The sequence below is a fragment of the Plectropomus leopardus genome, chromosome 22 (genome assembly GCF_008729295.1).
Source record: "Plectropomus leopardus isolate mb chromosome 22, YSFRI_Pleo_2.0, whole genome shotgun sequence".
Classification (NCBI taxonomy): domain Eukaryota; kingdom Metazoa; phylum Chordata; class Actinopteri; order Perciformes; family Serranidae; genus Plectropomus; species Plectropomus leopardus.
The window spans coordinates 16,871,410-16,896,822 of NC_056484.1; the positions used below are offsets into that span (position 1 = coordinate 16,871,410).

Consider the following 25,413-nt stretch of genomic DNA (forward strand, 5'->3'; position numbering starts at 1 on the left):
CATGAGCTGAGTAACTGGTTAAAAGTGTTCAGCTGCTTTCACAAGTTTTGAGAGGGGTCCCTTTAAAAAAAAGAAAGCTAACACATGTATTTGTTCTTTTGTAGATGTGCGACTAACACTTATCACGTGCCGGAAACCCCATTAACTTATGTCACACTAAATAATAGACTGTACAAAATAATAAAAAAGTTACGTCTTATAGGATGAAGGTAATGTGGGACATCATGTAGAATGGGACAAATAGGCTTTACATCATGGACTCTTAAAAGAATAGCAGCCAGTCACCAAACATGTTATTGGGTTGTAGCTACAAATGTGATTTACATGAAACAATCATTTTTATTGATTTGAGAAAACAGGTATGGGCAGGTCAGAGAGTCCAAAACGACTTCCAAGAACTTGCCAGGAAAGCCATGTGGCATGTTGGTTTTCTCAGGATGGTAATAAGAGAACTGAGGCTAAAACAATTAAAACAAAGGGAGTGTAGGGTGTTGCATTTTAGTAACTGTTTGACTGATTATAAAAATATTTTCACAACTGTCTTTAGCTATAAAAGTAACATGTAAGTAGTTTTAGGTGGTTTTCTTGGTAATCTACTAAAAAGAGTCCCACATTACCTTATTCACCCTACAGATAAATACACTGTACTAAATAAATAGAAGTTATTTCATACAAAAAATACAAAATATGCTGCTAGCTAAAACAAGAAATGTCTGTCACTAGATTTAAAGAATAAGTTGCTGTCTTAGCTAATGTATGGTTGTTTTCAGTAGGAGCTCAGTTTTTTATTAAAGTTATTCTAAAGAAAAAGAAAAAGAAAACATATAACAAAGAAAAAGAAAAAGAAAACATATAACAAAAGAAGTAATGTCAATTCCAAAACATTTTGTACAAAATAGTAATCATACCCTAGTTTCATATTTGATTACAACCATAATTTAACCTTTTTTTTTTTTTTGTAATTTGCGAAATGAAATACACCGTTTTCATTAATTGTCACATTCCATAAGTTATGTTATTTAGCAAACCTTTATTCTGTTGCTAGTTAAGTCAGACTCAGTAAAGAGCAAGAAACGTTATTTGTGCTGGTGTGATGTTCCCCGGTGATAAACTGCTTCATTTTTTGCCTCTGCTAGGTAGCTCAAATTACCTTTGCTCCTTTCTTGACCTCAGGTTAGTATATTGAATATATTTACACTTCACTGCTTAAAATAAATGCCACGGTAATCTCAGTCTGATTGATGCAGTGCCACCCAAGACGTGTGTGATCTAACTCAGACATAACAGTAGCCAGTAATCCCTGACCGTAGAGAGAGATACTCCTGTCACCTAGTTTTCTCAAGCCTGATTTAGCCTTTAGATAACCCCAGTGAAGGGAGTTTCTGCCCTTGTGGCTTAATTCAGAGGTCACACTGACTTAGGATGTCTTTCTCTCTGCAAGCAAAGATCCAACGCTGCTTGACGTTGGTTGTGACCTCTTATCTTTTTGTCTCTCACAAAGTCTTGATTAGGACAGAAGTGGATATAAAGGGCAAGGTTCAAGGAATGAACAATTTTTTGATAAGGTGATAAGGAATCCTTTGAGGAAGCTTCCAGCTCCATCCCTTTGATCAGAGTTATTATTAACATTATTAACATTATTAACAATAGTCATTTATATATATAATAGCCTGTGGTCACTCATGCATGAAATTATTTTAGATATGTGTACAGTAAGACTCTGACTCATTGACTTGCTGCAGATATGTGGTCTTAAGAATCCCAGTATTTAAAAAAAAAAAGGAAGTTTTTTAATGGTCTTTTTTCTCAGTGTGGTGGCCAGTTTCCTGTGACATTTATGCAAAATACTTGTTAAGCATGTTTTTTTCTTGTGATAAAAAACAAAGGGTCGGGTAGTTATCAGGGTGAAACCAATAGGGACACAACAAGTCGGACAGGATGCACTTACCACCCACACCCTCTACTACGCATTGACAGTGGTCCTGTCCCGTTAGACAACCCCTGAGGAAACCCCAGTAGGAGGAGAACTTGACAGTACATTGTGTGAATGGACTGCGCATCAACAGCATCTCAGAGGAGAATGCTTTATGTAACGACTGGTAATATGGAGAAACAGCAGCAGTCGGGAGAGCAGGGCAAACAGGCTGATCCACATTTGGGGTACAGACCAAAGTCAGATGAACCGGAGAGCAACAGCCACATCTGGATTATTGAGCAGACTAATTTCGCATACAGGACCATGGTACAAAAAGTTGATTTCCGAAGTGCTGTATGCTCATTTTGATCATTAAAAAAATATCATGATGAAAAATGTATCATACTGTATCTCTTAAAACTAAGAAACTAGTCCCCGTGTAGTCAATTTACATGGATTAAATTTACTAAAATATTCCATAAAGAAGCATCAGACTTGTTTTAAGTATGTTTTTTTATGGCTGTCTTTAAACAAATGGCAGGTATTTTATGTTGGAATCAAAGTCGTCATTAACGCTGGTATATATAAATTGTTTTTTAAATTTCTGACCCAATATAGTCACTGTATTGTATTTTATAAAGAACAATCATTTTTTCTAATGGTAAATTAATAATAGGAGTGATTTGTAGGATACTCTGTATGTCGGTGTAATCCATTTTAATTTAAAGAGTTCATGTTAATGTAAAGATAAGATCATTTTAACCTGAAAGAGGGCATTTCTGAATTTTTCAGGTCAAAGGTTATTTTTCATATTCATGTAATGTAGAGAGAAGTGAGCTTGAGTAACGGATAATAAACATGCTAAATACACTGAGGCAGATAACTGTCCATTATGATAATTTAAAAACTCAGTTGTCACTGCATTTGTCTGATCACACACTAGTGTATATCCACTGGGACAGAAGGTTGCCTCTGGCCTATTTATAGATCAGGAGGCATCGTGGGTCTTATGGTGCACTGCATTATAGATCTACGACCACAGCTTGGCCCTGCGCATCTGCTGGATTCTGCTTACCCGGTGCAGTAAGTGAAGCAGTGGGGCTGATGCAAGTGTGCAGGCAGGCAGCAGTGTTGACTGACTGACTGGATGACTGGCTATCTCTTAATCCATGCCTTTATCATGTCACCACATGAGGGGATTAAAAGGCCAGCTCTCTGTGGTAGGTGGGCCCAGATGTAAGCTTTCTCAGTCCAGTGATGAGTTTGATTGTAACCCACATGGCTTGGCACGAATATGTCCGGCTTCTGGGAAGTCCAGGGGGATACCTCCGGCCGGGAAGAGATGGAAACTGGCAGTGTTCAGCAGGCTGCAGCTTTAGTTGTTAGCATGGTAACTGTTTGTGGCTACAGGCTTATAGCGGTGTATAAATTCATCTGGTTTTGTATATTGATTAAAAAATCAGCAATCAAATATTATTGATGCAAAGTGAGCACATGGATACATATTGTCATCTTTGAGATTCGCCTTTTATTTTTAAATTTCTATGCCATGTGTCGTCATTTCCATCCAAGCAAATCTTCCTAAACATTCAAAGACAAACTCATATTGATCGCAGGCCCCTCATTTAAATTGATTGGAATTGAAATGGTATTGCTCGGAATTGGTCTTTGCGACATCAGCAAATATTATTAAGTTATACAAAAAAATCCATATTAGGGATGTCAGTGGTGAACCATTAATCGGATAACTGCTGAGAATATTTTTGACTGGTAATGCCTTTAGATTTATAGGTTAATTTTACTGCACTGCCCACTAACCGAGTTTGGTGGCAGCTTACTTTAGCCACATTTAGACGAGAACGGCCCTACTGAAAATGGGAAAGTCTTTCCTTTTGCGTTAAAAAAACCCCTCTGCTTTCATATGATAACATTGTGAAAAAGACCCTCATTTACACAGATCCACAAAAACAACTGATAACACTGTAGAATACCAGGCCAGTAGTTGGCAGTGTAATTTTGTATTGACACACCCGTTTGTCACCGTTTTCAGCAGGATCTGCGCATTGCGAGTTTCAACAGCAACAGAAAAGGTTGAATTTTCAAAAGATTACACTCTGGATCCCAATTTCAAAATTTTGCATTTTCAGGCCCCTAAAATGCCTTTGTTATGTAAAGGAAAGGCCAACCTGCACCAATATTTTAATGTTTCGCTCAAAAACTGTTGCAGTGTAAATGGCCCTTTTAACTAGCGGCACCGCTTCTTTGGTGATTACTGCTAGTAACGCCATCCTGATTTGCACCCCCGTTGACTAATGCTGCTGCAGTGTTTCAGTCTCATATGAGGTCAGTAGGGTCATCTGCCTGAGGCCTTAATTGAAGAAGATGGTTCACCTGTTGGACACACTGACCAAACAAGACTTCACCTCTTAAGCCATCATGATACTGACTGACTCTAACACTTCTTCCCTGACCTTTGACACTTGGCAATCGCCCACTTTCCTAACAGGTTTTTGGAAAGCATGCACAGTGGTATTTTTGAATGACTGGGGAACTGTGTGTTGGGAAGGTCATCCCTCTCCCATGTAATGTTATGTCACCCACTAAGCTTGCGTTCCTGGTAGAGCTCACTGGTAAACAGGCTTACGGTGACCTGTGGCTGCTCCACTTGGAAGGAGAACTGTGTGGAAGAAGATGTGAGCAGAAAGATGTGGAGTTTAATGCGATGCTGCACTTTATCCAGTTTGATTCTGCACTTGCATCAGTTCTGCCTACTCTGCTTTAGTGGCTCATTTGAAGCCTTTTTGGGAACTATTATGTATTGACCAAATGTAATCTGTAAGCATTTGTATCGATGATATTTTTCTAGAAGTGTTGTTGTCTGAGCCAGCTGGAAAAGTTGCTGCGTGACGCTCAGTATGTTTACATGAAGTTACAAAAAACTGTCGGATTGTCGTGTTAGTCCCACTAAAACTGGACTTTTAAAATACACGTTAACATGTTTGTCCGACTGAAATTGTACTAAGTCGAATTTCTCAAAATCAGGCTTATACACCTGGAGAATGCAGTTGGTGGTCAATTAACTCTTTCATGTATACGCCTCAATTGGACCTGAACTGGCCTAAGTGTTCTGCGCTTGCTCCATTGTGTCTGAGCCAGGCTTTGATTTGGAAGTCTAACAACAGAAAACAAGAAGGTACCAAGTTAAGCATAGAGTACGTATGTAATGTACAGCACTGAAAAGTTAACCCATGTTGTCAGCCCGTTTGCTGCCTGCTAACTTGTTTGTTATGTGACATAACCGGTCCACCAGAAGAAGGTCCAGAAGCATCTAGCTGAAAGGGGGCATTTCGCCACCTATCGTGACAGAGTCAGACGTAGTTCTGTCAACGACTTTGATCTCCCGTTGTTCTTGTGTTCTAGGACGAGGACAGTCATCCAGCTAAATGGCCTGATCGAGCTGTAACCATAGTTTGAATTAACTTAGCATGTAAACGTGCTAAGGAATATTTTTGTGGTTGGATAGGTGGGTAGGCAAGCATTTAAAATATGTTGAACCTGTTGAAGCTAGTGGTAAATGGTAATGAAGAATTAACTAAAAGAGGGCCACATGGTGGAGTTTGCTCTGTAACCAGTTTGTATTCAGTTCCATTCATATGCTCACGACTACACAGAATTGTCAAGCAAAGGATAAGAAGTCACTGCTCTGTGGATTGTCTACACTGTCATCTTGATCTGCCCGTGATTGTCCTGGACTATAACAGAGAACATGTCACTTTCCCTCCTCTATGCCCTCTCATTTGTGAGTCACCTCCAGCCGAGACCGAGCTGGTCTGTATGTGTCTGTGAGTGCGTGCACAGTGGTGATCGCATGCATTTCCCCAGAGGATCCTGTCGTCTTGTATTGGAGTCAAAATGTGGTCATATAGCCTGATCCTACTTTTGTCTTTATTTAGTGGTTTTGAGAATATATACTTAAAGGGATACTTTGCCAATTTTCAACCAGCTTTATATCAAAACAACGTGTGTAGTATGTGTGAATGAACGGTGATAGATTTTCCTTCATGTAACCAGTACCTAGATATCTCATCTCCCCCCACAAAACTCCTCCAAATGAAGTAATTTATGTCATTTGGCGAAGTTTCACTGGCTCTCTGGCTGTTTCTCGAACTACAGGCTGTACTTACGCAATTTTGTATTGCCCACCACCTGCTGCCAATAAAGACTCAAAGAGTATTATTAAGCTCACCGTTTAACTGTAATACGAGATCTGGCCGGCCACCATTGTTTCACACGGACCATTCCACATTATGTCAGGCACGCTGAATTCTGGGAGTTGTAGGTTTTCTTCCTCTTGAGCAAAAGCAGTGTTTTTCTCCGGTCATGTAGCACCAATTTGAAGAGTATTTGCATCTTTGTACTGCATAGATGACCTAGTTTTATGTGAGGGCCTTCCTTATATCAGTGAAGTCCTTCTTAGTATCAGTGATATGATTGACAGGATTTGTTTACATCAGTGCAGAGCCCAACAGAAAGGTGCACGGTTTTTCACATTGCAGCTATGAAGATGTAATAAAGTTATGTTTGTGAGAGGTTAACGTCATATTTTTTTAAAAGATCTCTTTCCCCCTTTTCACTGTACAACAAGTATAAAATTTACTGTCTTAAAGTGAATGGAAGGATATGCAGGGCTTTAAGAAACACATCTGGAGTAACAGTGGCAGCATTTGCCAGCTGTGCTGACTTTGGCAGCAATATAAAAAGTGGCAAATGCGAGTATACTGCCAGCCTTTTAGACACTTGACCACATTAGACAGATAGAGAGCGTCTTTTAAGGCAAACAAACACACACACACACACACATCCCTTTGCTGTGTGGTGACAGTGGGAATGTGGAGCCCTGGTGTGAAAAAAATGCCTTGAGAAAGAGTGAAGGAGAGAAATGGAGAATTGGATCCAAGTCCAGCCGTCCCTCAGACTTCTAGTCCTTTTTCCATGGATGTTAAGCTCAAAGAAAAAAATGGACTGCCCAGTTTCTGTGTTGGACTGTTAGACCCTCCTAATCCAATCCCAAACTCTGACCCCAAACCAGTGGAGTTTGGAGGGTTTTGGTGAAAGCGTTGCAGTTGCCAATATCCACTTTGCTTTAGGACAAACCTTTCTATGTCTAACCAAGAGACTGGTGCGGTTAAGGACTCACTGCACACACTTTAGAGGAAATAGATCAAGAAACTGTTTAAACTATTTAGAAGTGGTACATTATGCTCAATCTAGACCAGAAAACAGTTATAGACCCGTTTAAACTTCTCCTCAAATATAACACTGTTCTAATATGAATGTAGCCTTATCTTTTAAATGAATTTATGTAAAATGCTTCTTTAAATGTCCATTTCCAGAAGTTCTGTCATATTGACATCTTTAAAACTGCGCAGCCATCTTGAGCAAGGCCTTTGTTCTTTAAGAGCAACATTAATATTGTTTCAGAAACAGAGTGACAGGAGTTTGCCTTGAAGCTCCTGCTATCTCTGTGTAGCCCTGTAATAGATTAAACACTGCTGGACTGGCTATAGTGCTGACAAGAGCTTTCATTGGCTGTTGAGTCATCATGGAGAACAGTAAGCAAGTTTGACTATTGTCAGAGGTCGCTGACAGGGTTGCTGGGGAAGTGAGGAGGATGAAAGACAGTGGGGTGCTGTCCCTGGCCTGATCAGTGGTGACTAGCCGATGAAGAGGAAACCCAATCATCAGGCTTTGAGCAGAGCCTCAGACAGGCCTGCATATATGAAGCTAATGATACTGTACTCTTGGTTAGTGCTGTACAGAAAAACAAGTTTTTACGTTTGTTCGAGTGCATACTTTGTGTGTTAGTGACTACAAGTTGGCTTAGCAGTATTTATGTATCCCCCAGAGATCATTTGTAAAATAATTTGATTTGAAGGTAAGCGACAGTGGTGGTTAAAGAGCACAAATGCAATGTCTGATGGTATGTAGGGGTTTACTGCTGTTGCCAGGTAACTTCTCCAGTAATTTTTCCTTAAGCACTCATTGACTTCTTAGTTACCAGCAGAATTTTTTTTCATGCTCCCTGGTGTTTCTTGCAACGTACAATGCATTGAGCATAAATGCCTCTGTGCATGTGCGTAGCCCCTGCGGCATCTTTGGAAGCCCGCGCCGTGGTGTCTCCTGCAAGTATACACGAAACTTAACACCTCCTGTGTGTAGTGCAACAAGTCTTCTTTCTGCTGGGTTCCCATTATGAAGCTATCGCGGGTAAGTTTCTTCCTTTCTGTAACTGTGCAAATAGAAACCGGGCTTAAACAGAATGAACAGACATGCAAATCAAAACGGCGCACAGTCAAATGTTGATTTAAATGTCAGCATTATAAATGAGCCTGCAAACCCAATCGGAGAGGCAGGTTGTCAATATATGGGCCTTAGCAGAGAAAGTCTTGCAAATGAATAACAGCATGTAGCAGATAATTAGTGGATTGGCAGTGTTGTTTTAACTCTTTTCTGAAAAAGCTTAAAGAACTCTGGACTAGTGTGAATCTCTACCAGGCAGCAGAATATGAAATGTGTCTTAAAATATATTCTTATAGGACGTTAGTGATGCTGTTGAGTAATTTGGCATGGCTTAGCTGCCTCTACCACTCATGAAAGCGGGTGTATATTTGGCCAGCTTTGCTCTTAGTGCACTTAGATGAGGTTTATTGCTTTTTTTATGACCTACGAGTGAAACCCTGATATAGCTGATCTTTCTTTGGTGCTCTCCTCTTCCTCAAATTACCGTGCCACAACACTTAGTTTTGCCTCTGCTTCCCTTGACTTCTGCTGCTCTTGTTTGCCTTGAGTCACACTATTCAACAATACTGTGTGTACCCTTCATGAAGTGGATTGACACACTACTTAAACAAAAAAATCATCACTTACTCCTCTGAGTTGCAAACTACCCTCAGCATTCCACTTCCTTTTTATTTTTTGTTTTTGAGCCCCGGTCTAGCTTTCTCACAGTCTCATTGTGTTCATGTGCTGTGCATTCTGTAAATCTCAGCACCACACAGCAAAGCCTAGTGTGAGATCGCACCTTCCTAACCATCTTCATCCGTGCCACAGAGGCCGACTCAGGAAATGGACTGTTGGTACTTAACGCCAGTTTGAGTTTCTCTCACCTCTGGGGTGCCAGATAGTGATCTCCTCATCACTTTCCAGACGGGATGTTCTAGCAGCTACATTGCTGAAGGGCTGCCTGATTGGATTTGATATCACAAGTTTCTCTTGATCTCAGAATCGTTAGGAAAAATATTTTTCATATAGCAAATATTTATCAGCCTCCCAACATCTCAACATATGAGCAAACCTTATAATAATAAAAACATGCAAATACTGGGGTGGATTGTCCAGTAAAGCTTCAGCAATTAATCAGTTAGTTATTAGCTATTCAATTAATCACCAACCAGTATGATTACCATTTGAGTATTTCTCTAAAGAGAAAAAGAGAAAAAAAAGGTTAAAAAAAAATATCTGAATGCATCTTTTTGAAGTTGAATATTTTATTTTGTGGTTTCTTTATTCCTCTGAACTGAATATTTTTGTGTTGTGGACAAAACTAGAATTTTGAGAATGTTATCAAGCTTCAACATTTTTCACCATTTTCTGATGTTTTATAGACCAAACAACTAAGTGATTAATCGAGAAAATATTGAAAGATTATTCAACAGTGAAAATATTTGTTAGTTGGAGCCTTACTGTCGAGATATTAAAGGCAGCTGCTTTTATTGTGTAATTTAGTGAAGTATGCTGCTAATACAACAAGGTATTAGTGGTGGGAAGATTTAGGCACCTCACAATGCAGTTATGATTCATAGGGCTAGGATGCAAATAACAAACTCTTATCAATCGTCTTGATTCATCAATTTTTGATTCCTATATATGATTATGATTATTCACTGTTTCATAATAAAAAAATTGCATTATTTACTTGTCTCCATTCAGGCATATTCTTTCAAGAGAGAATCGCGATGCATCAAATAATTAAGTTTCATCTGAAAAGATTTGGGTTGTTGGGTATTAGGGGTGTAAGAAAATATCGATACACTTGAGTATTGCAATACTATGATTTGCGATATTTTATAGATTTAGCAGGAACACTGAGGTTTATATTCATGGTCATGTGACAATTTTTTTAAATTTCCTTTTTTTTCTTTCTTTTTTATTGATATGAAAAATCTTAATTCCATTGCTCAGCGCTCAAAAATAGTAATGCTATGATGGTAAATGTTAATGTAATAAATACAAATTCAGATCCCGCTGACTTTTTTTTTTTAAAAACTCAGATAGTACACATGCATATGTGGGTTTACCAAAAATCCCTTGTTTACAGTATTGCAGTTTATTGAATCATAACCCCTATATCATGACACATATTGTATTGCCAAATTCTGGCCAATACAAAACCACGTTAGATATGATTAAGACTAGAATTGTTTTGTAAAGTAAGGTTGAGGAAATAATTATAAAGGAACTGAAACCTATCGTCAGAATTGTCACTTTTATGACTCATAGTCGCATTGGACTCACTTGTATTGTTAATTAAACTGTGAAGATAAACTTTTCTCATTTTCCTGGGGACCCCCTAGAACTGCCCTTAGGACCCCTGGGGGTCCCCAGACCCCTGGTTAAGAACCATTGATGAACTGTACTTACATGAGCATACAAATGAAGGTCTAATGTGTGTTGGAGTGCCACTTAGTGTATTCAGCTGTGCCTTTGCTGAGATGCAAAGTCAAGTCAATATCTAGCAAAACTATTGTATCAGCACTAATTAATTCTATTGAAATGCACCCATGTTCAAATGTTAATGCAATTTCCTAAATGTCAGAGAGATTTGTCTTTTGGCCAGTAGCTCTTGTATTAATTATATCAGACCTTTTTGTGACATTTCAAAACAATCAGTTAACCTAACATTATGGTGTTGTAGCTGTACTCTACCTGCTAGCTCCTGTGTATATGAATCTGTCAATTCCTGCCATTACACTACACTTTTCCTTTCCCGATATATTCGGAAATACATTGATACATATATGATGTCAGCTGTGTTATTTGACTTTCCAATAACAGTGAGTACTGAGCTCTGAGGGTCCTACTCTACATGCCAAAATCAGTTTTCACATTTAGTATATTGGAGTCCTAACACCTATCCTAAGGCAGATAATAGAGCAGCTTTGCTGTGGTTTCTGGCATGTAGCTCTAGGGTTTTAGGATTTGGTCTTCTGATGTGGGTGCTCTGTTTTAATGCTGGTATTGGCAGTGCCAGAGTCTGCGCTTCCCTGTTCCTGAGTGTACCACCCACACTCAATGTGCATCTGTGACTCCCCGGTTGACATTCATTTCCTGCCTCATCATCACAGCCTGCTATCACTGACTCTGTACAGCTCATTGAGTTACACATCTTTCCATCAGAAGGCTTTTTTAAGAGGTTCTTGGAACAGCACTGTTCAAGAAATGAAAGTAAAAGATAGGAGAGCGCTCACTTTTCCTAGAACTTATGTCCACAAGACGCCAGCATCCCGTGAAAGTTTAAACCCATCGGTTCAGTTACCAGCCCACAGTGTTTTGAGTTTACATGAGGATCAGCAGACAGTAGTGGACATTAACACGGAACTGGCCACGCAGCATGACGAGGAATGCAGCTCCATACTCAAGCACTGCATGCGAACAAAGGGCCAACATTGTGTTCAAAAAGTGCTGCCTCACAAAAGGGCTCTCACAAAGCCTGAAATGAACCTCTACACACCCATCCGTCTACTCCGCTTCCTATTAGTCAGGCCAAACCACCCACCCCTGGCAGACACAGGCATCTTAGGATTGGGAAATGGATACATCTAGCCTCATATGTGTATATATGTGTACACATCCAACACACATAAAGCAACATTATCATTCTGTTGGAGTCGTTGAATTTTCACTCTCCTTTTAGCTACGAATGCATTTTAAGGAGAAAATTAAAAAATGCAATTTTTGTTGCCAAATATCTTGATATCAACACTGCAACAATATTGTGGGGTGGACTGTTGGTGCTTTCACAAAATAATTGCACAATGAGGTTTTTAATAAATAATCACCAGTTGAGCGGATACAATGACTAATGTTGTGTCACATGTAACCAGGCAGACTGTAGATATGTTAGGGGTGGGGGACAAATCAATAGAGCATAGTATCATGATATATTGTATGGCAATACTGTATTGATACATGGACACCAAGAATCGATATTTTTGGTATCGTCCAGATCACCCATGTTTTTGCCTTGTAACATTTAATTGTAAATTCTGTCATGGAGAACGACAAAAAGATAAAACGTTTTTACTTTGAATGGCAACGTCGTCTGCTTCAGCTAATTTTATCGTCCGTCTCTTGTCTCTTAAAATGATATCCAGTTTACTTTCTTTAAGAGAAATCAATTTAATATCAGCATATTGCTTTAATATTTTGCTCAATTTTTGCTCTTTTTTGGTATCTACCAATTTATTAGTTAAATATTGGGCTCTTTTTATCAGTTAAATGCTCCACTATTTTCACTAGTTGCTTACTTTGTTTAGTTTGGTGCTGGATTGTTAGGATTAGCAGAACTTTTTTGCTGATAACTGGCTGCAGCTGGATCAGTGCTAATTAACAGTGACCCAAAACCAAGACCTGAAAGAGGATAAAAAGTCCTGTAGACCTGCAGGATTAATTACAATTGTCTGTGGGTTCATCAATACAACTTAGTCCTTTGATCCGTTGTTGATGTAAAGATATTAACATGAGCAGCTTTAAACTATGCATTTCTTCACATTGCACCTTAAAGTGATCCAGAGCTTTTGTCAAGAGGATTTGAGAGAAAAAAAATCCAAATCCTACCTAATAACTGATGAAGAATTGCTTCACACTCCTAATTAAACGTAGATCATTGACCCTGTAATGAGTTTATTCAGAAATAGACCAGCATCACCCCCTTCTGTGTGCCTTTGATGTAATTATACCTTCCCCAGAGGGAGAGAGCGCTATTTTTGGCAACTGGAGAGGAGGGAAGAAAGAAACACAAACATGCAATTCAAGAAATGTACCACTTAATTTTAGAGACTTAAGTTGCTGTTAAATCGTAAGGGCTTTGATTTTGCATTCAAGCTTATTTCATTTAGCGTAATGACTGATATTAATAATTCATTTGTTGTTCGTTTTAATGAAAGGATTTGACTTGTCAGAGCTGGAGTGGATATAAAAAAAACCAATATGATGAAAAGTAGTGGAGATGGATGACTGCATGTGTAAACAGATACACAGCGTGCTGTGTAATTCATGAAAAAGCCTTTGCGTTGTTGATCCGCCACTGGATTAAGTGTCATCATCTATGCTTAATTCATTTTTCTCAGTTTGAGAGCAATATAGAGTCTGAAACAACAGCTTTTTAAACAGTGTGATCAATAGTAATGCTGATCACTTTGCTGCCAGGGTCATTAACTGTGATCACTAAGCCTTGGGGCTCAGAACGGTGTCCTAGTTTGGCCTACATGGACAACAATACCCTGTTACACAACTGAAGTTTGCTTGTGTGTATACATGAGAGTAGAAAATATAGTTAGATTAGACAAGCATAGTGTAATAATTAGAGGGAAGTTTGATATGTTTTTTAGGGGAAACCCCTATACCTGTAGTTGTCGTAGTTGTCCCAAAAAATTTGCAAATTACATTTTTAGAACCAGAAACCTAACGAATGCTGAAACTCGTCCTTGAATGACATGTGAAGCCTGCAGTTTTGGCACTCTTCCTCCACTCAGAGGCAGATAAGAAGGGAAAGGCATGTGAACAAGAAGAGCAAAGTTACAGAAAGCCCTGAGTGTGCTGGCTGTTCTCCTCTCCCCCCTCTCGGTTAAAAAGCAGGTAGGATTTAATCTGTCACTAAGCCCCATCATTCATTGCCTGTTCTCCTCTGGTATCAGTGTCCCTGGCTTTTACAGTGACTATCAGACCATATCAGAAGGACAGGGATTGTTCTCGTGGGCAGTGCTTGGTGTAGATGGCCATGCATACTTTCCATAGTTTTATAGCAGCACTGTGATTATTCAGGTCTGTAGCATTCGGTTTGATCCATCCAGAGGTAGCTAGTTTAATTGGAAATCTAGGGTACTCAATTAAGAGCGAGAGCTCAACATTTTTTTAACCATGGCTTTATGCGTGGTTAGTCCACCATTTTTGGTCCGGATTGAAATATCTCAACAACTGGCAGATGGATTGACACTAAATATTGTTCACTCGTTCATGTTTCCCCACACAATCAACCCTTTAAACTTTAGTGATCCTGTGATTTTTCATTTAGCATAACCATGAAGTCCATATTTTTGCTTTTATTAATGAAGTATTTCAACCATGGAATTCCTTGTTACAAGATTTTCATTACATCACATTGCATTTGTCTGCAATGTAACAGGTTACTGTTCCTAAATTCTGTACTCACACTGCAGTTACTCAACAATCAAACAGTTATGTCATTACCATTCTACAATTATCTAACCCTAATCCATAATGGGAGGATAGAAAAAAATCCTCAAACCTGGACTATAGCCTTGCCATCTAGTGTGCTCCAAAGAGGAACAGGTTGTCTGACAAATGATTTGAGAAATTCCTTCTCAAGAGATATCACTGCTGCTTCAGTGATAAAAAGTGAGTTTGAGTGTGTTTTGGTGTTTAAGTCTGTTATCATTTAATGTTGTAAGCAAGGCTCTTATTTTGTCTTATTAAGGTCTATTAATATATACTTTTAGAGGCAATTCGTATCATGGTATTTTGTACCATCGTACCATTTGTGATGATTTTTGTAGCGTGTAACTGTTGCTGCCCTAGCAAAAGATTTACACAATGTGACTTTTGATGAAAAAAAAAAATCATGAGCGCAGCGCAACCAGGGCCGTCTAAGACTTCTTTTTTCCTCCACAGCAGTTTGCCACTTGTGGGGAGTATATTTGATCTGTTGATCCGTTCATAGCTAATCAGATCACATCGAAGGGTGAGAGAAGCAGCTGCTTGTAAATGAAAGCAAACTTTTAGACCTAGCAGAATGAACGGTTAAGTTTAACTCTCCTCTCAATGCGCCAGATGCTATGCTGTGGCTCGAGTGCGCTACAAATAACCGAACGGTATTAATTCCACTCCTAATGAGCAGTCCAGCTCCAAAATTGTATTGTGGCGACAAATGTTTTAATTGTGGAAGCCTGCCAAAAATAAATTAATTTGTGGGAAATGCTGCTAGTCTCATATTACAATATTGATAAAATATTGCCCAGACTTATGCAGAAGTTATTTGGTTTATGATTCAAATAGATTAAAAGAAGCATTCAAGATTTTAATTAAAACACAAGAATTTGTGCAGCGCTACTGGTCCCATTTCAGACATTTGTTGAGCATGACCACCAGTTTGTAATGCAGCAGGTACTAGTGCTGTTAGCCCCTCATCTGTGTATAATGCATGATCTTTCACATATATGCTGACGCTGTGTTTAGACTTCAGAGTGAAAGAGCAGTGGATGACTTCCTCTGGTGCTGCTGCTGGTGACGTGGCTGCTCTGAGTGAAGTGAAGCCTCTGGCAATATATATATGTGTTGTATGTGTGGGCACGTGTTGAGCCACTGGTAATTGCGTGTGGGCTCAGCAACTACCAAGTGTTTGCATGGTAATGTGTGTGTGCGTGACTCGTGACTGCGAGTGTGTGTGTATGTGTGCCATTATTTACAGTCTGAGCACTTGTCTGTGTATATAAATCATCAGGGCCCATTCTTACATCACAGCCCCCCCTAAGGGCGGCATGCTGTCTCTCTGACACGCATACTCACACACACCATCTCACACTAGCTGCTTCCTCTTTTCATCTTTCTATTGGTCAGAGTGGTCAGAAAGTCTGAACTATTGGACGAGTGGAGGGTGACTGAGCCACGATTGGAGCACCTTTATATTTCTTGTCCCTCTCTGAGTGTGCAGCTGTTTCTAGCAGCCTGTTGTATCTCATATGTTGCACAATTGTCCTACAGACAGTTGCATGTACTTGCAGTCCAGTAGTGGGACACACCACCATATTGGCTCCTTTATATAAATGGTATGTCAAGGTCATAACAGCTGGTTCACATCCCCCATCTATACCCGTTTCACAGAGGCATACACTGAAGGGCATGCATTAGTAATCCGTGGATGCACTTGTGAAGATGCACGTGTTAATTTTTCAGTCCGTTTCTTTTTTCTTTTCTGTGCTGCTCTCTGTTAGCCCAAGCACCTTTTTGTTTTTACTTGCCGCTACATCCCTCCATCTGCGTGGCTGCCAGAGCTTAACAATTACACAGTCATTTCACTAAGAGCCAGGCTTCTCTGCCAGAGTTGTTTGCGTGTTTTTGTGTCTGTCCAGCAAAGTGTCACTCTGGTCTTTCCTGTGGTTTGACTTTAGGCCATGGTGCTGGCTTTTTCCGAGAGCAATTGTTTCCACCTAAAATCTGAATATCAAGAGTTTTTCTTGCTGCTGTTGCTTATACCTTGAATCCGACAGAGCAGCTTCTCATAATCAAAGCAAAGCGGACTCTACTGCCTGCATGTGTTTGAAATGCGTTAGACAGTAACTTAACCTGTGACTCAGAAAGTGCCAGTGACGCGCAAAATTAGGCATTACTCAGGCAAAAGGTGAACATGGTGTTGATAAACATGCACATTGCCCAACTGCTGGCCAGTCTGATTTAATGGACTGTGAGGAAAACTGTCAAGAACTGTTAAATGATCACCTACTGCACAACAGTAGAGGCATATGAAACTGAAGTCAGGGTTCTTTGTCTGTCCAGTATAATGTGGATAAATGCATTAAAGTAACAGGACAGAAATTTTTTTAATGCATTTTCTTTTAGCTCAATAATAGGTGTGTGACAATACACATATTGTGTATCACAGAAACAAAATCGGAAAAAAATAATTGTGTTGAATTTTCATTATCTCGATAATCGTGAATATCAAGTTGCTCTCACTGAAAAAAATGACCATACAGGTTAACTGTGCAAGCAGCTCGTTGTTTTTTTTTAAATAGTTGTGCCCTTTAGTGGCCCTAGTAATTATTACAGTAGCAGAGAAGGAAAAGAGGTCGCATTGTATAGAAAGTGTTGATGTCTATAAAATGTTGTATAAAGATTGAAAGAGGCCCTGTAGTGTGAGGAGTGGGGGGTATGTGATGTCACATATGACGTTTGTCATATGACATTTGTAGTGTTATGTTAGTAACAAAAGAAGTTATTTAAAGCCAACCCCCTGGATTTTTTATTTTTTTTTTGTGTAATGGAGACAGTGTCATAATGTTAAGGACATGTTTAAAAATGTGAACATTAGAATGGTAAAATAGGCTATGTCATTATGGGGACAAACAACCTATATTGTTATTGACAAAATATCAACCAACAATAAAAGACACTTTGCAAAACAGATTGCATGCAAATCAACTTCAAAAAACACAAAAGATCTTAATCAAACATCTGCATATTACATATTGAAAGATATGATGCCATGTCATATAGTTGAAAAGCCTGGCCTTTTTGTTTGTTTGTTTAACTAAAACAGATGGTCACTGAAAAGAAGATGTGTCCTATTTGAGATGCTATTAAAAATATTTGGGTTTTTTTATGTAAGGATACATGAGCCCATTAAAGAGGTTGAAAGCACTTTCTAAATTTGAAAACAAGAAATCCAAATCTGCTGCTCTTGTGTCTAAGTAAAGACAGTCGTCTTACACGGGCAGCTTGGCCTTGGGTGTGACAGACTGTCTAATACTTGACTGCAATGGATTGTCAGCCAGTGTGCCACTCGGCATCAGTGTGCTCTGTCAAGACCTGGAAACCTGTCAGCTCTGTTATGGTGAGATGCATCAGATAACAATGTTATCTACATGTAGAAAACCTGCATTTTGACCCTGCTTGTGAAAGGATGGCAATCAATTCCTTGTTGCTATCAGTCTGAGGCAGTGTGCAGCACAGGCTGTACTTTTTTTCATGCTCAGACATCGATGCTGTGAGTTGAATCAGAGGGCACTGTATCCAAGGTTAGCTGAGTCTGTGTTTGATTTAGTTTCAATTAGGGATGCAGGAAAGTTGTGAAAAGATGAGACTGTGTGTATGTGGAGCAGTTATAGAAAGATGGTAGAAGAAAAACATGGGCACTTCTCTGTCTGCTACAGTCTATTTTAGTTTTTCTTGTACACAAGCACAATAGTAATCCAGAAATAGCATTTGAAAGCACAAAGAAACATGTCCTCAGTCCACAAGTCTTTGATGTGCCATCCAACTGCTTCCTAAAAACATGCATAATAAACTGTGGTCTACTCTCCAGACTGTCACGTTGTATAAGGACAAATGTTCCGGCAGTAAGAATGAGGGAAAGGAGGAGGGAGGAGAGAAATGACCAAAATGAAGGGAGAAGAAAACACGAACAAGTGCACGTCCTCCACAGAGTGCTGTGCGTGGGAGATCTGGAAAATAAGACATCTGTTACTTTGTCCAGTAGCCTCTCATATAGGCCTGAAAGACGGCTGAACAAAAGGGGCTTCTGCTGCTTTAAGAGCCAAGGCCAAAAACACAGGTAGCAAGAGATGTCAACAGTATGCTTTTCCATCAAGATGTATGACTGCTCTTAGCTGTCAATGGATTCTTTGCACTATCCTTCTCATATGGAATGAGACATTTCTATTTATTTCTGCCCCTAGGAGTAAACACTTTGTGGTGACTGCCAACAAGCCTCTGTCTGTGTGTGTGTATCAGTGCATGCATGTACTGTATGTGCGAATAGGAGTTCGCACAATATATTGATAGCACAAAACAAAAGACATGCCATTTTTTGTAAAAGTACTGCCAAGTCATTTCCGCCTAATGATAGAAACAAATGAGTTGCATTATGGGAAATGTAGGTTTCAGTGTTTTGGGAGCTTGATCAACACTCTAGACCAAAACTCAGGGTATTTCAACAGGGGGTGTCTTGTCTGTGTGCGTGTGTGTGTGTGTGTCCCTTTTACAATTCTGTGTCCCCTCTCTGAATTCGGACATTTTAGTGTGTCTGTGAATGCGGTCTATGGGGTGCTTGAAATTGTTGTTATTTCTTGGCGTCTTGTGCTTGTGTGTCTCCTTTATAATTCTGTGTCCCCGATCTAAATTCAAACATTTTCATGTGTCTGCATACAGTGCAGGGTGGATTGTTGCTCAGTCCATCCAACAGAGCTGATCAGATCAGATCGATGGATGGACTGACAGCGGTAGCTGCTGTAGAGGCGAGTGAAAGCAAACTTTTAGACCCAGCACAATAACCAGTTAAGTTTCACTTAGTCTGCACCTGACATTCTGCTTCTCCGTCTGTGCAAATCAATATGTGGTGGCAGATGTTTGCATTGTGGCAGGGCCCAATGAATGCATGATAAGCCCTGTTCATATCTGTGCTTCTGTCCCTTGTGAATCTTAATGGAAGTGCAATGCTCAACTGCTGGAATACCCCTTTCAACACATAGTAATTATCTATGCAGGGCTTGAAAGGCCCTCACCCCTTCTTAAGCCCCCTTTCCACTGGGCAAAAAACCCCACTAACATCTGGCTTTTGTCTTTAGTGGGAAAAGGTTCAATCATAGGGGCTGACCTCTCTCAGTCCGTGAGGTTGCCCTGCGCTGTCTCTCAGAACAATGTCAAATGAATGACTGGTAAGTCAATCGTCAAACGTTGCAAAGATGACCCCCTAAAGTCCAGTACCAGATATGCTAAAGAAAATGTCACAAATCAACAACAAGCTCATCTGACAACTGTAAGTAACAGCTTTGCGGCTTCTGTCTTTTTTTCTAGCTATTATGGCTAATTGACATGCTATTTTGGGTGTATTGACTGATGTCCTCCTGCGTGTCCTACTTTGAAAACACCTGCATATACGCACTTATTTTTGTCGACAAATGATATTAGAGACTTTTATAGAAAGTCCCATTCTGATTGATTTCAGTGTTGGATTAATAGTATTTTATGTTGAAAATCATTTTGTTTTCTTGGCAAACAGACCATTTGTTCTTTTCACCACCCTTTCAAAAGATTTGTGGAGTTGTAGGCCTGTCTTTTTCCCCCCTAAATTACTCCCAGATTTGGGACAGCTTGGCGAAAACACTTTTAGGATTTAGCTTTGAGAATATTTCCAGACATTTGTTTATAGCGTAAAGCCATTAACAAGACACGTTCCTCTTTCCCTCTCCCTGCAGTATTTTTTTTATTCTATCACTCACTTTTCCTGGCCTTTAGGCAGACGTCATCCAAACATAAAGCTATTAAAAGCCCATTGGCACTTTGATTTTAGAGTGTACCCCCCCCCACCATGCACTTAGGCCATCTCATCTTCCTTGCCCGAGTGTTCTCCTTTTAACTTTTGTTTAGTCATCATCAGCTTTTCTGCAGCTATCATCATATGGACATGTGGCCTGATACTCTGCCAGGCACTATGGAAAAATGTTTAAGACATACACTGGCCATATTCTGGTGAAAACTGCTGGTTGGAATACCAGGAACTTTAGCAGCTGTCTTTTAAAAAAAACCATAATGACCTGAAGACTTCTCCACAAATTTTAGGTCTTGCGTGTTATAGTACACTTTTGCTTTGCCTTCACTCCTGTCTATCTGGATGTAAAACATATCACAAGCTTGACTGAGCTACTTGTTGCCAACACAATCACTCTCGCGTCACTGATCCAGACTTTGTTTCTGTCTGGTAATATGAGATTTCCTGGTCAGTGCTAGCTTCCCACAACGGAGCAGGTGTTGACACAACACTTAACACACTGTAGTAGCAATTCAAGTTTTCAGTTAACATTCAAATGGGTGACATGGGTCACTGGTACGTTGTGTTTTGGTCCAGTGTACCTTACTTTCTGATGCAGTCTTGAAAACACATTCAACACACTCTTTAAACAAAATCTTAGCCCTGCATTTTTGTTGTTGTTATCGTTTTTTAATGCTATGCAGCAATCAAGTCTTTTTAAATTTAATTTGACATTTATATTATTTACACCAGCGATAAACAAGAATTTGTCAGGTTTTTTTTAACACCATTTATTGCTTGAAAATCAATGCCAAGAAAGTATTTATCAAAGGCACCCACACTGGCCATTCTTTGCCTCTCTGCTCTGTGGTCACGAGGTTCAACTTGCTGAAACAACAGGATGTGATTTATGTCAAGATTAATAATGAATCAGTACAGAAAATGCACAAACTAGAATGATTAATAGGTTTTGGGTTTTTTTAATGCCCACTCCTGGCATATATACCTGTTCTGTATTTGTTCTTTGGCTGGAGCTCAGGTTGCGTTGCCAGCAGCAGGAGGCTGGGTTCCCCCAGAGGGCAGCCGCTGTGAGGATGTATAAACAGCCAGGTTCCCAAAGGGGCTGATGGAGAGTACTTCCTTCCCTTCTCTCCCTTTGGGTTTCCTCACAAAGGACCTTGCAACAGGTCTCTGCTGGCCCGGCCTAGTTTGCCTCTACTGCTTCTCTTTTTCCTGATTCAGATACAGGCATACAGAGAGATGTTGACAGAAGTGTTAATACATCAAATGATGGAATCTAAAATGTGTATGAGGAGCCGCTGTTCTGCAGCTACTTCAAAGCTCAGTATGGGAACCATGAAGCAGAGAAACATAAATTCTTAATAGTGGATCATAGCCCCCGTAGGTCTTGTGAAACCAGCTCAGTGTTAAATGTTAATAGCTTTTAAAATGTGTCAGGATGCTTAAATAACTCCTCAAAATGTCTTTGTACTTTGATTAACTATGCTATGAATATCAGCACTCTAACTAGGGATGTCGATTTCCGTAATTTTTTTTTTTTCAATAACCCGACATCCATTAACTGTTTACTAACCAGTTGATATTTAAGAAATAAACAACAACAAAAAGACACAAACTACTATTTAGAGATAATGAAATTTTAATTTTGATATAAATGTTGGCTATACTGACAGATGGCTGGCTATGTGTGTTAACATGCGGAAACATGGTGCCCGCTTTCCGCCCTCTGGTCTCCACTGGTTAGCTAGCCTTGGCCCCGCTGCACTGCGCACCACTCAGGACAGGTGGGAGTTAGCTAGCGCTGCCGCTCATTGCTTTATTTTTAGGTGCAAAACTCCTTTAGTAATGTTAACTGTGTTAGCACAACGACTGGCACTGCTGCTGATGCTAACAGTAATTAATAATGCTAAAGGACGTTTGCAACTCAAAATTGAGCACATACACAGTGGGCGGCCTGTTAAACCAGAGAGTGGACGCAATATTTCCACAGCAATGCTGTTCACGGTTGCTGCGGATCCACAAAAAGTCTTAAAACACATTGAATTCGTTTATATAAAAGAAAGGCCTTTATTGGTATTAAATTGACTTAAAGTGATCTCTCAAAAGTCTCAAAAATGCTCAGACTTGGGACGTAGGATTTTATGAATCATTTTTTATTGACATTGCACTGTAAAGTCTTATCATTATCGTTATTTTTTACAATTCAATACATTACTTTTCTTACACTTGTCATGATGGAATTCAAGCAGTGGAATTTCACACAAAGAGTGAGAAACACAAAGTTGATCAGAAAACCAGCCAGAAATGCCTGATATTTCCAACCTCTGTTGGAAATAGATACCTTTATGATAATATAACATGGTCAATGTCTTCCATGTTTTCCACTCTAAAAAGGGTTGTTTTTTGACTTCACAAAAAAGTCATGTTTTATGTAAACAAACATTTGGTCAAAATAAAATAAAATTTTGGTTATTAGAAAGCTCCCACCAGACCGTTATGGTGTGAAGTGCAGTAAAAAAAACTGGCATGCATAGCTGGTCAATGGTAGTGGTGAACTGTTGACATCCTTAGTCCTAACAATCTTGCTTTGCATTGCACCGTCTCATGACCTTGTAGAAGGCTTCAGCAGTTGAACAGAAACGGAAAACAACACAGTGCGCTATATTTCTTTCTGTAGGATGCCCTTGTCCAAATTGTAGTTCAATATAAAAAGCCTTTACTGCAATAATGGAAGGATCACAGCTGCTGGCTGAGTTTCTCAATCAGGAAAACACACACACACACACACACACACAATCAGATGTCAGTCAGAAGAGCCTCCATTTCGCTGCACATGGGGTCTCAGTATATCTGACACAAAGACAAACAGGGTTTCTCACATTCAGTTTTGTCTCTGATGACAGTGGCTCTTTGGTTTGGGTGGAGGGGAGTTGAATGATGTTCCTTAGATGCTCTGTGGCAGCTCTTTGAGGTGGAGGTATAGAAACAGTAGACAGCTGTCTAAGTTGATGTGTGATCTTGTGTCTTCAGGACAGTAATTATGGATGTCCTGCAGCTTGAAAGGCTGCATTGAGGTGCGAATAATGTTTGTTTGTTGTTTGTTTTTAAATATGATTTAATGATGAGACAAGTCTTTTTTTTGTCTCATAATACTGACACTCACTCTTCTCTGTTGTCCTCAAATTACCGAACACAGTCCTCTCTCATTCCTGTAATGCTTCGGAGCAGTTGTTCAAAAATTCAAACTCCTGTAGAATATGACACTGCATACAAATATCTGTAAATCAGTGTGATACCTGTTTATACTGTATAATGACATTTGGCACCAGATGGAAGAGCTAACAAATGAGCCTCCCGTGAGACGGGAGGAATGACTGATTTTACGGCCCCTGCTTTGTATAGTAATCCAAGCACAAAACCGCAGCCTCAAGCTCAGATGAAATAAATACAAATGAGCACAGAGCGTGATGTAAACAGAGAAATGAATCAGAAACGTGTGAGCCCGGGGAAACTGGCAGGAGAAACATAACTAAGCTTATGACCTTGTTGACCAGTTCAAGGTGATGCTGGATTGTGCAGAGCTGAACAATTCAAGTCTGTGTGGACTGTAGTTAATGAAGCCAAAACAAGCTGGGCCATTTTATGAACATCATCAAATTTCAATTTTCTTTCTAGTACATTACCGCTTCACAAGAGCTTTCCAGCAGCAACCTCCTCTGCGTGATTCTCAGTGTGCTGCTTTCTGTTCCTCCCTGAAGGTTTCCCAGCTCTGTAAACATGGCAATCTGTGAACAAGCGACACAGTTACTGTCTCCCAGGAGACTGTAGGATGGTAGAATATTCATGTAGGGTAATGATTAAGTTTCATTTTAAATAGGCTGATAAGTTCATCCAATGTAAATGCAGTATTATGAGATAAGCATTATTTTTCTGAGAAGCCTTCTTGTATCAAGTGTCATAGCTGACTGCTAAAATGTTCCCCCTTTTGAATTTGTAATTGTGATACCCGCTAAAGAAAGAAACATGAATGAAATCAATAGAGTTTGTTGCAATGTTCGATGTATTCATCATAGTCAGCATAGACAGCAAGTAGGGCAGGGCAATATGTCTATTGAATCAACATTTTGAAATGGGAGTTGATTTTGTTTTAAATTGAGGATATCGTAATATTAGGGCTGCCCCTTGACAGATTCAGATCAACAGTCACGGACCCTCAGTTGACTGACAAAGCTTAAAGTCAAGCAGTCTTTTTTTCAGTGCTGTGTACTTCTGCGGGCATTCTGGACCCCAGATTTCACTGCGGAGTGAGTGCTCTTGACTGTCACCCTACTCTTTGGTACAGAGAGTGGGGGACATGCAGGCAGCCGCACAGAGGAGGAGAGACCACCTGCTTAGATGTGGTGAATTTACAGCTCACAGCAACTTGATACAACACAGTCTCTGGCTTTTGTTTGATATCTAGTGTTGGCAAAAAATGTTGCACATTTAAGACCCGTCATTAGTGCATTTAGCTTGTTTACTATATTATATGAATGTCACTGTCACACTGATAGTCCTATCACTGAAATAGCCCAATCAAACTTTAAAACTTTGTATGGAAAAAAAACAGTTGTCGAATATTTGTATTGAACAGCCTTATCTGATTTGATAATTATGGGTCAGGTACAGTCCTAGAAATATCATTAGTAACTGCATTTCACATCCAGTGGTCCATAGAACAAATGTACTAGTGTTTCCTTTTACTCCGCCTCTCAACCGCTCAGTCTAAGGTTCATTCATGGGTATGAGAGTAGGAAAATAACTCCGGACGTAATGATTAAATAAAGGATTTAATTGTTTATACTGAAGGGTTGATGCACCAAAGAAAATAAGTTATCCATTGATTTACAGATGTCTTTTTCACAATTTAAGTCTATGGGAAAAAAGTCTTTTTCGGGCCCAATGGCATCACATGACAGACCCGGAAATTGTAATTTCATGGCTGGTCACTCTGTCAAATTGGCTTCAAAGCCCAGCTCTGTTTCTGGGGGTTGGCTTTACTCACACAGGCTCAAGACAATTGCACAAACAAATGTAAATAGTGACATGTTTCCATGTGCGGGGGGTTGAGCGTGGACTCTCGGACCCAGCTGACCAATCCAGGGGTCCAGTGTTG

At 39.7% G+C, this 25,413-nt stretch overlaps 1 protein-coding gene across 1 annotated transcript in view; it reads left to right on the plus strand.

Moving 5' to 3' along the window:
- Window positions 1-25,413, plus strand: part of ahcyl2b (adenosylhomocysteinase like 2b) — a 56,686-nt gene that overhangs the window by 680 nt on the left and 30,593 nt on the right. The gene's annotated exons all lie outside the window — the stretch shown is intronic.